Genomic DNA, 16244 nt, shown 5'->3' on the forward strand with positions numbered 1-16244 from the left:
TAGCATGTTGCGCCTTGGCGTCTTTAAGGTCCCTGCGGACTTGTGCCGCTTCAGCTTGGGAATTCTTTAACTCTTCCTTCAGCTTTTGGATCTCTTTCTCTTGGTCTTCTGTCAGTCACTGAAGCTCATGGTTCTACTTCAGAAGCTCGTCACATTGAGCTTGGGACTCCGAAAGCTCCCTAGCATGTGTCGCTTTCGCCTCGTTTATGGTCGCCTGGAGTTGGTCGTAAAGAGCCTTACCTTCACGTAAATCGTGGCAGGAGCTAGATTTGATAACGTCGACGTGCTCAACCAACTCCCCAAGATACATGATGCCCTGAATAAAGAAGAAAAAAGTGAGAGAACGAGAAAAATATCAATCGTATATTGAATATCAAGTTAAAGTTTGAAAGGAGAAATATACCTCGGTAAGACTGATGCATGTCCGGCGGGCTAAATCGGACCATCCCACCGAGCTCAAGAAAGATGTGTCTGCGTGTGAGGGGAGCTGAAATAATAGCTTCTGACTCCGAGTTATACAAAGGATGTATCGCCAGCCCAGAAGGATGCTCATCATCTGATCCAGACATCTCTGGGGAAGAGGCTGATGTGATTGAGATCTCGGAGATTTTGCACTTCCCTTTCTGTTGGACTGATGGGCTGAGATCAGTAGACGTCTTCTCTTTGCCAAATGACGAGGGGACTCAGCCTGAGGAGGTGGGGAGGAGGCTCTCTTCTAGGTGGAGGAGGATGAGCATGCCTTCTTCTTTTTCGCAGTGGTGGGTGAGCCAGCAGGTTTCTTCGCAGTTGTAGAACAATTTCCCTTCATCCCTGTCTTGACTGCTGGGATGACTGACTTCTTGGATGCTAAGGATGAACGCCCAGCCTTCTTCTTTGCAGCCTCACAAAGCAATACGTTATTCATGACTCTAGAACCTACGAACAAAAACAATGCACCAGATGAGAATGTTATCAAATGACATAATAAGTGAAAACGAAACAAGAAATGTGAAAAGATGAGAGTATCTACCAGCATTCTCCTTCAGCTTAATTTTTGCTGGACTTAACCTGGCATGGCACTTGAGATGTTCAGATAAGAGTTGGGAATACTAAAGCATCTATCTTCTAGTACCCTCATTATGTGCAAATATGTCTTATCTTTATTGTAACCCTTGGAAATCTTAGGCTTAGTGAAAGTAGGGTACCAATCCGTAGAACAAGTCAATTCTTTGGGGGGATGAATAAAAAAGAAGTATTTTTTCAGTCCTTCACATGACTAGGGGTCTCGTCAAAAAGCTTATGGCTAGACCGAGAGGTCACGTATAAAGGTACTTCTTTCGACTTGGCTAAGACCAAGAAATAAGAAAAAGTAGTGCAATTTAAGGGAAAGTCTAAGGCTCGAAATAACACAATGAAACAACATATCGAGCGAAAAGTATTGGAAGTGAGCAAACCTAGATGCACCTGATAATAACTGTTCAACTCCTGGAGGAAGTCACATAGGGGAAAGCGAAGACCTGCATCGAAATGGTGCTGAAAGAAAGTATAGCAACCCTTGGGAGCTAGATAGGGTAGGTCCCCGGGGGTAGGAATGATGATTTGGTGAGAGGAAGGAATATGCCACAGAGCCCTAAGTTTTGACTCGCTAGTATGGGGATAATGGAATGATAAGTGGCCATACCAAATGTTATCTGCATTAGAGATATTCATCTGTTGGGTCACATGACGAATTTCCTTGCCATGACGGCTATGGGTGATGACTTCCTCCTCATGGGAATCAAGGGTAAATTTAGGATCTTCTAAGGAAGTCCTACTCTCGCTAGACTCGCTAGATCTCTCGGAATCACTCGAAGAACTAAACTCGGAATTAGAAGAAGACATAAATGTTAATGATAATCAAAAAATAGTGGAGCAAACTAACCCGGAGGAAGAGTGAGGAAGTACTAGAGGGAAAAGACTGAGGGAACAAGCAGGTGGTGGGTGAAGCGACCTAGCGAAGCAGTATCCGAGCGTGTGAGTGCTCGGATATGGCTGGCAATGCTGTGTGTTGCAGCAGTAGGAGAGGGCGTGTGTGTGGTGCGTCGGGCGAGGCAAGGCAGGGTACGCGAGGGCGAGCCGTGGGCGATGCGAGGCTCAAGTGAAGGGGCGAGATGGCTGCCGGCGAGGCTATTTGCGGGACGGTGTGTGCTGGAGGCAAGTGCGAGGGTTGGTGGCGAGGCGAGGCGAGCGTGAGGATAGGCGAGGGCGAGGGCGATGCGAGGGCTTGGCTGAAGGGGAGAGATGGCTGCGGGTGAGGCTATTGGCGGGATGGTGTGAGGTTGGAGGCGAGGGCGAGGGCTAGGGTGAGGGTTGGTGGCGAGGCGAGGCAAGCGTGATGATTGGCGAGGGTGGGAGGCGAGGTTGGGCGAGGGAGATGAGAGAGCTCGGGTGAAGGTATGAGATGGATGCGGGCGAGGCTACTGGCGGGACGGTGTGTGGATGGAGGCGAGGGCAAGGATTGGTGGAGAGGCGAGGCGAGCGTGAGGATTGGCGAGGGTGGGAGGCGAGGTTGGGAGAGGGCGATGCGAGGGCTCGGGTGACGAGGCGGAGAGTGGCAGGCGAGAAAGCGGGGCAAGTTATCAAAGGGCGTGGGCGAGATCAGATGGGCAGGGGCTGGTGCGTGGACGTGGTGAGGGCGAGGGAGCGTGTGGGGACCCGAACCTAATTCGTCTTCTTAATCGTCATTAGGATCAATTAATTAATCTGGGTCTAAATTTTTTTTTCTTTTAAAATACGTAAGTGCAAAACATAAGATAATCAATCTGATATACATATCAACAATAAAGTACAAGTCTTGTACAAAGTACATTTGTCTCAAACTAAGGTTCAACAACTAAACATCAAGTGTTGTAAACCAAATCTACTTCTAAGTCCGGATCTCCACGCTAATCTTGAATCTCTCATCCTCTTCTTGACCCTGATCCTATCCCACCTCTTGTCATGCACACCTACAAACACAACAACAGCCGGATAACTCCGATGAGAATATAATTCCCAGTATGAACAACGTGTACATGCAATCATATAAACAGATATAAAAGCATGAAACAGATATCAATAACATGTATCAAAATCTGAAAGACATGAATCGATATAAAACTGTAAATCAAACTCTGGACTCATCATCTCAGACTCAACTCATCTCTAATCTAGGGATCCCGGTTCCTGGACATTGGCACAATATATCGAATCTCTACAATAGAAGCCAAACTGCTCCTACGCAACATCAATATAAACCAAACATCCAGTGTCTTGGCACCTCCGCCAAAGACTTGGTACCTCCGCCAATGACTAGGAACATCCGCCCATGAATCAATACATGATTTGCTATAAATCAATAGACTAAGCATATCAATCTCATTAATTGCAAATATCAATGAAATAAAGTAAAGTATGTAGTTTTGGGAAACTCAAGTCAAATCAAACTCGAGTCGTATCTCCCCGGTTTGACATTGATTTATACCTTTCTTTTCTCGGTCTGACGAAGTCGAAGTCTCGAATTCGAATCTGTCAATATTCAATCTGGCAATGACAATATTGAGGAGTACATTATCAATATACAACTCAAATCAATACTGAATATAATCAGAACTCAATCAAATCCTGTTTCAACGGCATAACGGCACAATCTCAATATACCCAGCAATACAAATCAACAGATATCAATCTCAACAACTCATAATCGATACAAACTCAATCTGATATCAAATCTGTATAATCTCAATCAATTCAATTCTGAAAATGATAACAATTTCATACGGTATCCGTTCTTCAATCTGATTTCGATTATACAATGACCACAATCGTAGGAACAGATAATATCAGTCATATCAGGATTTCCTCCATATTATATTTTCAAATCATATCAAAACATAATAAATCTTACGTCCAGTTGAAGTCCTTGTCGAGAGGAATATGGTACTGAAGTCGGATTGAAAATCGGACGGACGGATCTTTCGTAAATCAAATTATAGACTATGAAATTTTGAAGCTTCCTCTGAATTGTTCCTCGATTTTTGCTGCTGAATCTCGAAGGAAATGAACAGCTTTACATATAAATTGCATGGGAAAGAACAAGTGGCTCATCTCTTGTGCAGCACGTCTCGCGCATATGCGCGACCTTCCTCGGCGCATATGCGCGAGACCTACTGGTGTCGGCATTTTTCCTTGTACATGCTCGCGCATATGCGCGTCCTCTTCCGGCGCATATGCGCGAGGTTCTCTGCTATGCTCGCGCATATGCGCGGTCCTGGTCGCGCATATGCGCGAGGTTCTCTGCCTGTCTCGCGCATATGCGCCCTGCTGGGTCGCGCATATGCGCGAGGCTCAGTCCTCGCGCATACCAATTTCTTCTTCGGTCTTCCCCGGTCCGATCCTTTCTGAAACGTCTGCTATTCGTTTTCTTAAAACGTGCTAGAATTTTTTTTTTTAAAACCTCACTTAGCATCGGCCGAACCATAAAATATTTTTGACATTATTTTAAAAATAAACATCCAACTGCCATTTAAAAATCCAAAAGAAAATATTTTAAAGCATAAAATCGTCAAACATTTTACCAACCTAAAAACATTATTCGATAAGTATATCTCATACTATAACCTCTCAAAAATCTCTCATAACATAAGTAAAAGACGTAAAAATATCTTTAACATTACTTAAAATCATAAATCAGTACTAGTGCGGAAAACTAGCGTCGGTCCTCGGGTTATGTGCACCTTCAGTCCAGCAAAGTCAACCATCAAGACCTTCATTATCATATTCATAATCAATATCACCTGCATCAATCACACCTAGTGAGTCTAAAGACTCAACACGTCATATTCTTGATAGCGAGTAATACGTAATATAGTTAACATATAACAATGAAAAATACTTATACTTAAAATATCATTTTCATGAAGATGCATAAACATAAATATATTCGTAAACATTTTCATGATGCATAAAACTTTTAAATAAAAACATTTTCATAATCTTATGCATAAAAATTTTCATATAAACATAAACATATCCATATTCATATCAACATATTCATGTCCTCATATTCATATTCATATTAACATATTCATATTCATGTTCGTGTATGTTGAATTCAGATCGTGGTTGTGACTCGTATTTTTAAATGTATTAGGCGATGGATCCATCTAGAGAAAACCACAGTACTGGGCGGCGGGGACACCATCGACACTCTCACCCGTCAACTGGGCCTTGGCCAACGTATTAACATATTCGTATTTGTATCACGTATTCGTATTCGTATTCGTATCCGTATCAAAGGAAACACGATCGTCGGGCTCCCACTGGGACCATGACCCTCACGATATTTCCAACATGTAGTAGTCACAATCCCTTCACATCCTTCAACATGTTATCATCACTTAATAAAAATCATGTATATACATATCGTTTTATTTTTGAAACCAAGTATGCAACATATCTTTTAAATGTCAAAGATTAAACCATAAAAATCCATTAACATTTATAATAAACGTTTTAACATATAAAAATTCATAAACATCCATAATCATAAAAATAATCATATTAGCATATAAAATAGCATTTAGGACACTGCCATGACGTTTACTGATTTCTAAGTGTAAAAAGACCATTTTACCCCTGGATGTAAAATTTCTTGTTTTTGACATTTTCTTAATTTCATTGACTCTAACATGTCCCAAATAATTATTTAAGCTTACATGAATTTTCTCATATTTTTATTTAGTATAACTCGATGACTTTTAAATTAATCTTTAAATGTGACGTATTAATGCATTTTATTCTCGAATTAAACCAAACCTTAATATAAAATTTTCAAATTAAAAAATTAGACTTATAATAATTATTTAAGCTTAAACCTAATTTTCCATAATTTTATAAATCCTAAAACTAGGCGTTTCAATTAACTCGTTAATTAGTGTTTCGTGCGTCGATTAAATCCCGAATAAATCAAAACTCATTATTTTGATCCCAAATTTTAAACATAACATTTTTAGTATTTATTCTACCCTTCCAAGTGATGAGCCACCCTCGTGGACACATGGATTCAATTTAGTTCTTTAATTTTCGTTTTTGACACACTAACGAACCCACCGAGCTATCTCCCGATTTACTCGAGCCACGCCCGAGCCACCTTGAGCCAAAACCTAGCCAACCCATCTAGAGACACTACTATGCAAGCCTAGCCCCAAAAAATGACCCTAACCCGCTCAAAATCTTGTTGGAAGTCGACCCATGTTTCTGCATGTGTGTGTGTGTAGTGTCCTTGAACAAAGAAGCTCCTATCAAGTCTAGGACTCCTCCCAACCCTTAACCACCGAACCCACCTAACCGTGACCATCCCTGGACCAAGCCTAGACCAAGCCCAGACCAACCCAGACCATATAACCCGTGCGCGAGCCACCTGGTTCAGGAACCCAGCAGCTGCGCAACTCATGTTCCTCTCACGATTTATGCTTCTAGGGCCCCTACCTACGACTCCAACCACTGAACCAACGTATCAAGCACTTACCTAGGACCCTAAGGTCACCCCCTGGCCCAGCCCGCAGTCCCAGACCAAGCCCCTAAGCCCTGGACAAGCGCTGCACCAGCAGCACTGTTTTCCCATTCTCGGGTGAGAGTACTTGTCAACAAGGACTCTTCCCATCCTATCTAGCTCGAGTCCTAGCATGGCTAGGACTCTTCCCTTGACCCCTCTACGACCTTGGCTAGTTCTGGACGTGAGTCATTACCAAGCCCAGCCGTAGGACCCCAACAACCGAACCCTTGTCTTCCATGACAGCAAAGTGCTTCTCGATTGTGTTCAAATCTTGTGGCCGTGTGTTTGTGTGGTTCTAGGACTCTTTAAATTCGTGTACACCAATACCATAACACTACCTAATCATGGCAGCCCCTTTATACACGTAAACAATACAATTTGGATCAAAGTTTCTACTTGAAATTTCAAGACACATGCAAAACGAAAATTATTAAAAAGTGTCACTTGTTTTGCAAATTTTTATGCATAAAAATAAAATATAATATGATGTGCTGATGGTTTGAAAGAAGAATAGGCGTGCTTTTGCGTAATTAACGCACGAAAAACCGTTGACGATTTGCGAAGAACGGACAAGAACCTTAGCTTGAATTTCTCCTTGGCTTCCCACGATTTTTCTTCCAAAACTCTAAGTGTGTGCCGTGAGTTTGGAGTGTTTTGGAGGAACAAAATTGAGTGGCAGATTTGTTTTGAGGGTTTGGGGTGGTGATTATACATATTAAATACATAAAAATCTACTAATAAGGCCTTAAGCCTATTAACCATAAGTTAGGCCCATTAAAGCTAGATTATGATTTTATTAAATTATTAAAATGATTTTGGTAAAGATAGTTTGTAAATTAAATAGCCGGGTTGTCAAAAAGTTCGTATTTTTGTTGAAAAACCAACACCGATAAAATTTACGTCCCGGCGTATAAAATCACCTCAAAACTCCTTATTTTCAAAAATATGAAAGGCCATCAACCATATTTTAAACAATTGAAAATAATTATTTAATAAAAACATTTTACGTTTTTTCAGCCTTCGGTCTCCGTTCTTCGATCGCAACTTGAAATCCTTAAAAATACAGTTTTAATGCAACAATGTAGAAAAATATATTTTAAACATGCAAATATGCACAACATAATTAATTAATGCAATTAAAACAATTAATTAAAATACAAAGAATTTAATAACTTGCGCGCATGTGGTTTACGTGAACCTTAAAATTTTCGAGGCGTTACAATCTTCCCCCCTTAAATTGAATTTCGTCCTCGAAATTCACTTATCCTTAATAACCCAAAAGTTTAGACTTAGTTCTAGTATCTCAAAAATCAATATCGTTCAATTCCACCACAAAGCCAACATGCGATGAAATCAAATAATTTCTTATTTCATATCGTATTACGTATAAAAATTTTAAAGCATATAAATCATATATTATCATGAAGCTACTAAACATGTGACGTAAACATATAATTCATGTACTTATGCAGGTAACATGGTAAAATCATATAAAGAATGTAAACTTACAAATTTGAGGCTTGACGACTGATCTTTCTGGCGCTGATGGTGGCACAACCCTTTACAGGACCTTTGCTCTGATACCAACTGAAACGTCTGCTATTCGTTTTCTTAAAACGTGCTAGAATTTTTTTTTAAAACCTCACTTAGCATCGGCCGAACGATAAAATATTTTTGACATCATTTTAAAAATAAACATCCAAACTGCCATTTAAAAATCCAAAGGAAAATATTTTAAAGCATAAAATCGTCAAACATTTTATCAACCTAAAAACATTATTCAAAAAGTATAGCTCATACTATAACCTCTCAAAAATCTCTCATAACATAAATAAAAGACGTAAAAATATCTTTAACATTACTTAAAATCATAAATCATAACTAGTGCGGAAAACTAGCATCGGTCCTCGGGTTATGTGCACCTTCAGTCCAGCAAAGTCAACCATCAAGACCTCCATTATCATATTCATAATCAATATCACCTGCATCAATCACACCTAATGAGTCTAAAGACTCAACACGTCATATTCTTGATAACGAGTAATACGTAATACAATTAACATATAACAGTGAAAAATACTTATACTTAAAATATCATTTTCATGAATATGCATAAACATAAATATTTTAGTAAACATTTTCATGATGCATAAAACTTTTAAATAAAAATATTTTCATAATCTTATGCATAAACATTTCCATATAAACATAAACATATCCATATTCATGTCCTCATATTCATATTCATATTAACATATTCATATTCATGTTCGTGTATGTTGAATTCAGATCGTGATTGTGACTCGTATTCTTAAACGTATTAGGCGATGGATCCATCTAGAGAAAACCACAGTACTGAGCAACGGGGACACCAGCGATACTCTCACCCGTCAACTGGGCCTTGGCCAACGTATTAATATATTCGTATTTGTACCACGTATTCGTATTCGTATCCGTATCAAAGGAAACACAATCGTCGGGCTCCCACAGAGACCATAACCCTCACGATAATTCAAACATGTAGTAGTCACAATCCCTTCACATCCTTCAACATGTTTTATCACTTAATAAAAATCATGTATATACATATCGTTTTATTTTTGAAACCAAGTATGCAACATATCTTTTAAATGTCAAAGATTAAACCATAAAAATCCATGAACATTTATAATAAACGTTTTAACATATAAAAATTCATAAACATCCATAATCATAAAAATAATCATATTAGCATATAAAATAGCATTTAGGACACTGCCATGACGTTTATAATTTCTAAGTGTAAAAAGACCGTTTTACCCCTGGATGTAAAATTTCCCATTTTTGACATTTTCTTAATTTCATTGACTCTAACATGTCCCAAATAATTATTTAAGCTTACATGAATTTTCTCATATTTTTATTTAGCTTAATTCGATGACTTTTAAATTAATCTTTAAATGTGACGTATTAATGCGTTTTATTCTCGAATTAAACCAAACCTTAATATATAATTCTCAAATTAAAAAATTAGACTTATAATAATTATTTAAGCTTAAATCTAATTTTCCATAATTTTATAAAGCATAAAATTAGGCATTTCAATTAACTCTTTAATTAGTGTTTCGTGCGGCGATTAAATCCCGAATAAATCCAAAACTCATTATTTTGATCCCAAATTTTAAATATAACATTTTTAGTATTTATTCTACCCTTCCAAGTCATGACCCACCCTCGTGGACCCATGAATTCAATTTTGTTCTTTAATTTTCGTTTTTGACACACTAACGAACCCACCAAGCCATCTCCCGATTTACTCGAGCCACGCCCGAGCCACCTTGAGCCAAAACCTAGCCAACCCATCTAGAGACACTACTGTGCAAGCCTAGCCCCAAAACATGATCCTAACCCGCTCAAAATCTTGCTGGAAGTCGACCCATGTTTCTGCATGTGTGTGTGTGTAGTGTCCTTGAACAAAGAAGCTCCTATCAAGTCTAGGACTCCTCCCAACCCTTAACCACCGAACCCACCTAACCGTGACCATCCCTCGACCAAGCCTAGACCAAGCCCAGACCAACTCAGACCATATAACCCATGCGCGAGCCACCTGGTTCAGGAACCCAGCAGCTGTGCAACTCATGTTCCTCTCACGATTTATGCTTCTAGGGCCCCTACCCACGACTCCAACCACTGAACCAACGTATCAAGCACTTACCTAGGACCCTAAGGTCACCCCCTGGCCCAGCTTGCAGTCCCCAGACCAAGCCCCTAAGCCCTGGACAAGCGCTGCACCTGCGCGCGCTGTTTTCCCATTCTCGGGTGAGAGTACTTGTCAACAAGGACTCTTCCCAGCATATCTAGCTCGAGTCCTAGCATGGCTAGGACTCTTCCCTTGACCCCTCTATGACCTTGGCTAGTCTTGGACGTGAGTCATTACCAAGCCCAGCCGTAGGACCCCAACAACCGAACCCTTGTCTCCCATGACAGCAAAGTGCTTCTCGATTGTGTTCAAATCTTGTGGGCTTGTGTTTGTGTGGTTCTAGGACTCTTTAAATTCGTGTACACCAATACCATAACACTACCTAATCATGGCAGCCCTTTTATGCACGTAAACAATACAATTCAGATCAAAGTTTCTACTTGAAATTGCAAGACACATGCAAAACGAAAATTATTCAAAAAGTGTCACTTGTTTTGCAACTTTTTATGCATAAAAATAAAATATAATATGATGTGCTGATGGTTTGAAAGAAGAATAGGCGTGCCTTTGCGTAATTAACGCACGAAAAATCGTTGACGATTTGCGAAGAACGGACAAGAACCTTGGCTTGAATTTCTCCTTGGCTTCCCACGATTTTTCTTCCAAAACTCTAAGTGTGTGCCGTGAGTTTGGAGTGTTTTGGAGGAACAAAATTGAGTGGCCGATTTGTTTTGAGGGTTTGGGGTGGTGATTATACATTTTAAATACATAAAAATCTACTAATAAGGCCTTAAGCATATTAAACATAAGTTAGGCCCATTAAAGCTAGATTAGGATTTTATTAAATTATTAAAATGATTTTGGTAAAGATAGTTTGTAAATTAAATAGCCGGGTTGTCAAAAAGTTCGTATTTTTGTTGAAAAACCAACACCGATAAAATTTACGTCCCGGCGTATAAAATCACCTCAAAACTCCTTATTTTCAAAAATATGAAAGGCCATCAACCATATTTTAAACAATTGAAAATAATTATTTAATAAAAACATTTTACGTTTTTTCAGCCTTCGGTCTCCGTTCTTCGATCGCAACTTGAAAAATCCTTAAAAATACAGTTTTAATGCAACAATGTAGAAAAATATATTTTAAACATGCAAATATGCACAACATAATTAATTAATGCAATTAAAACAATTAATTAAAATACAAAGAATTTAATAACTTGCGCGCATGTGGTTTACGTGAACCTTAAAATTTTCGGGGCGTTACACTTTCCATCTATAATTGCATCAATTATCAATAAATCATTTCAGATTACAACAACAAAATTCTCGGGCATTACATTTATCCCCCTCTAAGATCTGATTTCTTCCCCGAAATCACAGGCAATCAAATCAGATACAATAAGAAATGGAGAATAGAAGCTAAACAAGAACACTCACATCAGTGAAATAACTCTGGGAATTTCTGTCTCATGTATGACTCAGTTTCCCACTGAACTTTCACAAGCGGAATAGTCTTCGTTTTGAGTTGCTTTTCTTTACGATCAAGAATCTGGATCGGATTTTCCAAATAACTCAGTGTCTCATCAAGTTCTGCCTCGTCTTGCTGAATAATATGAGATGCATCAGGAAGATACTTCCGCAATAAAGATACATGAAAGACATCATGTATTCCAGATAGAGAAGGCGGTAAGGCGAGTCGATAGGCACGATCTCCTATCTTCTCGAGAATCTCATGAGGCCCAATATATCGTGGAGACAATTTCCCTTTCTTGCCAAATCTAACAACACCTTTGAAAGGAGAAATCTTCAGAAATACTCTGTCCCCTGCGTCAAATACAAACGGTCGACGACGAACATTGGAATATTTGGCCTGTCTGTCTTGGGCTGTTCTCATTCTCTTCTGAATCAGCTTCACTTTCTCTGTCATATCTCTAATCATATCAGGCCCAATCTCAGGTACCTCAGAGATATCATCCCAATACAGAGGGGATCTGCACTTCTGGCCGTACAACGCTTCAAATGGAGCCATCTCTATACTCGTCTGATAGCTGTTGTTGTACGAAAACTCACAAAGTAGAAAAGAATCTTTCCAACTAGTGCAAAAATCTAGCACTAGAGCTCTAAGCATATCTTCCAATGTTTGGATAGTCGGCTCTGACTGTCCATCAGTCTGGGGATGATATGTGGTACTCAGATACTCAGATGTAACTTCGTACCTATAGCTTGCTGCAAACGGTGACAAAAGTGCGAAGTAAACCGAGGATCACGGTCTGATACAATCGACTTCGGCACTCCATGCAATCTGACCACTTCTCGGACATAAATCTCTGCCATCTGATCATGTCTGTACGTCATCTTGTACGGAATAAAACATGCTGATTTGTTCAATCTATCAATCACGACCCAAATCGCATCACAACCTCGGGAGAAACGTGGTAGCTTCGTCACGAAATCCATAGAAATGTGATCCCATTTCCATTCAGGAATAAACAAGCTGTGTAACAAACCTCCTGGTTTCTTTCTTTCTGCTTTCACCTGTTGGCAATTCAGACATTTTGATACAAACTCTGCAATATCCGCTTTCATCTGTTTCCACCAAAACTGTCTTTTCAAATCACTATACATTTTTCTGCCACCAGGATGAATACTGAGTCGATTACTGTGCGCTTCTGACAATATCTGTCGCTTCAAATCTGAAACATCTGGCACAACTAGACGATTATTCACATACAGTACCTGATCACATACCGGATACTTTGATCGATGCCCTGCTCTGATCATCGAAATCGAATTCTGAACATTTTGATCAACTTTCTGAGCTTCTTAAATTCTTAAAATCGGCTCTGGTTCGACTTGAATAGTATACAATCTCAACGGTCTATAATCTGTTTCAAATGCTAATCCACACAAACATCAATCTTCAATCAAATTCGAAACACCAATCGTCGATAAGGATAAAGAACATACCTTTCGACTCAGTGCATCAGCTGCTGCATTCGATTTCCCCGGATAGTATTTGATTTCACAATCAAAATCTTTCAATAAATCAAGCCATCTTCGTTGTCTCATATTCAATTCTGACTGTGAAAATAGATATTTCAGACTCTTGTGATCAAAATAGATTTCAACCTTCTCACCATATAGATAGTGTCGCCATATCTTCAATGCAAATACAATAGCAGCCAATTCAAGATCATGAATTGGGTAGCGAGATTCATGTGGCTTCAATTGTCTTGAGGCATAGGCAATAACATGTCCTCGCTGCATCAGAACACAACACAATCCTCTGTGAGAAACATCGCAATAAACAACAAAATCACCAGCACCTGACGGGATAGTAAACACCAGAGCACTGATCAATCTTTTCTTCAAATCTAGGAAACTGGATTCACATTCTTCAGACCAAACAAATGGATCATTCTTCTGAGTCAACTGAGTAATCGGTTTAGCAATGCTTGAAAAATCTTTAATAAATCGACGGTAATATCCTGCCAAACCCATAAAACTGCGTATCTCTGGCACGGAAGTCGGTCTAGGCCAACTAATCATGGCCTCAACTTTGCTAGGATCGACAGAAATATCATCTCCAGATATAATATGACCAAGAAATACAACATGTCTCAGCCAGAACTCACATTTCGATAATTTGGCATACAATTTCTCAGCCCTCAGAATTCTCAATACGGTTCTCAAATGCTCAGCATGCTCAATCATATTCTTCGAATAAATCAAGATATCATCGATAAAAATAATCACGAAATCATCGAGATACTTCTGAAATACACAGTTCATCAAACCCATAAACACAGCTGGAGCATTCGTTAAACCAAACGGCATGAGAATAATCTCATAATGGCCATACCTAGTTCTGAAAGTTGTCTTCGATATATCAGAATCTCTGACTCTCAGTTGATGATATCCAGATCTCAGATCGATCTTGGAATAGACAGAAAAACCCTGCAATTGAACAAATAAATCATCGATACGAGGCAAAGGATATTTGTTCTTTACCGTAGCCTTGTTCAGTTGCCGGTAGTCAATGCAGAGTCTCATTGAACCATCCTTCTTTCTGATAAATAATATTGGAGCACCCAAGGAGAAACACTCGGTCTGATGTAACCCTTGGCCAGTAAATCTTCTAACTGCTCTTTCAATTCTTTCAGTTCAATTGGTGCCATTCTGTACGGAGCTCTAGAAATCGGAACCGTACCCGGTACCAATTCAATGCTGAAGTCTATCTCTCTGACTGGAGGCAAACCCGGAATGTCATCTGGGAAGACATCAGCAAACTCACATACCACTGGCAAATCAGCCAATAATGGGCTCGATTTCAGTACGTCAACTGAATAAACAAGGAAACCTTCTGCTCCTTTTTATAATAATCGAGTCATAGATAATACTCGAGTCATAGATAATACAGATATCAAAGGAATTCTCGATCTAGAACCCTTACCGTAAAATTTTCACTCATCAGCCATATCAGGTCTGAATCTCACAATCTTCTGGAAACAATCTACGGTAGCTCTGTACTTGGTCAGCATATCGATACCAATAATGCATTCAAAATCAGACTACCCAAGTACAATACAATCTAACTCAATTTCATATCCATCATACTGTAGCATACAATGTTTCACAGAATTCACTGATATAAGACCTCTCCCCAAAGGTGAAGAGACAGATACTACAACAAATAAAGACTCAACAAGCAATGCATGAATCAATGCAAATCACTCAGAAATTAATGTATGGGATGCACCCGTATCAATCAATACGTAAGCAGGATAACCACATAAAGATCAGTTACCTGCAACAACATCATTTGGTGCTTCCTGGGTCTGTTCTTCAATCAAAGCAAATACTCTGGCCTGCTGTCTCGGAGGCTGGCTAACAGTCTGGCTTCCTCCTGGCCTTTGCTGTGACTGAGGAGTAGTCGGTGGTGGCTGGAAGGAGTGAACAACTGATGATCGTCTATCAGTCTGAGCCACTGATCCAGATGATTCTGCTCCCTAGGATCTCTGGGAACCTTGCTGTGGACAGACTCTGGCAAAGTGTCCCTGCTGTCTGCAGATACGGCAACTACCAAGTACTCCTTGGCATTGCTCCGTGGGATGTCTCCCTCCACAAGTTCTGCAATAGACCCCTGTACTACTCTGGCTCTGTCGTGAACCACTGGAGCTAGATGAACTACTACCAAGTCTCTTAAACTGTTTTCCTCTGGTTTTCAAGTAATCTTTCTTTCCACCACTGCTACTGCCACTCTCAAATCTGGGAGGGGGTTGCTGGGATGGAGTAGAAGTTTGTTGTTGTCTCGGTACTGGAGGATCATACGAATCTCCTTTCTGCCTAATCAGGCCAGCTTCAGCTCCTTTTGATCTGTTCAGGGCATCAACAAAATTATTCGGTCTCCCAGTGTTTACCAATGTAAAAATCTCAGGATTCAACCAATTGATAAACTGATCAGCAACAGCTTCATCATTTTCAGCCACGTGTGGAGCAAATCGTAGCAAGGTAGAGAACTCGGCCACATATTCTTCTATATTCAACTGACCCTGTCTCAGATTAGCAAACTCTGCTCCTTTGTCTTTCCTGTACGATACTGGGAAAAATCTTTGGTAAAATTCAGTCTTAAAGATTTTCCAAGTGATAACCGTACCTCGATGCTCCAAAGCCCTCTTCGTCGTGATCCACCAATTCTTTGCAACGTCATGCAACTGGTGCCCAATCAGTCTAACTCGGCGCTCATCTATATAATCCAAGGAATCAAACAACATCTCAATATCATCGAGCCAACTCTCACACTCAACAGAATTCTCTGTGCCTTTCAAAGTCGGCAGTTTAAACGATTGAAATCTCTTCAGCAGTGTTTCCATCGGAGTTGCTGTAACATCCATCGGATTAGTAGACGTACTACCCTGTTATGGGACTCTTCGAGGAGGCAGATCTGATTATCAAAAGGATTAGCAACCAAATAGAACAAATCTGTTTCAGTCCTCCTCTGATCATCTT

At 39.8% G+C, this 16244-nt stretch overlaps 1 long non-coding RNA gene across 1 annotated transcript; it reads right to left on the reverse strand.

Annotated features, from left to right (window-relative positions):
* LOC142520897 (uncharacterized) lies at positions 1-506 on the reverse strand. The gene is made up of 2 exons (XR_012814027.1): positions 404-506; positions 1-316 (listed from the first exon to the last, which is right to left on the reverse strand). It is a non-coding gene; the product is annotated as an uncharacterized LOC142520897 (long non-coding RNA).
* Positions 507-16244: the final 15738 nt, after the last annotated feature.

The sequence above is a fragment of the Primulina tabacum genome, chromosome 12 (assembly GCF_025594145.1).
Source record: "Primulina tabacum isolate GXHZ01 chromosome 12, ASM2559414v2, whole genome shotgun sequence".
NCBI lineage: Eukaryota > Viridiplantae > Streptophyta > Magnoliopsida > Lamiales > Gesneriaceae > Primulina > Primulina tabacum.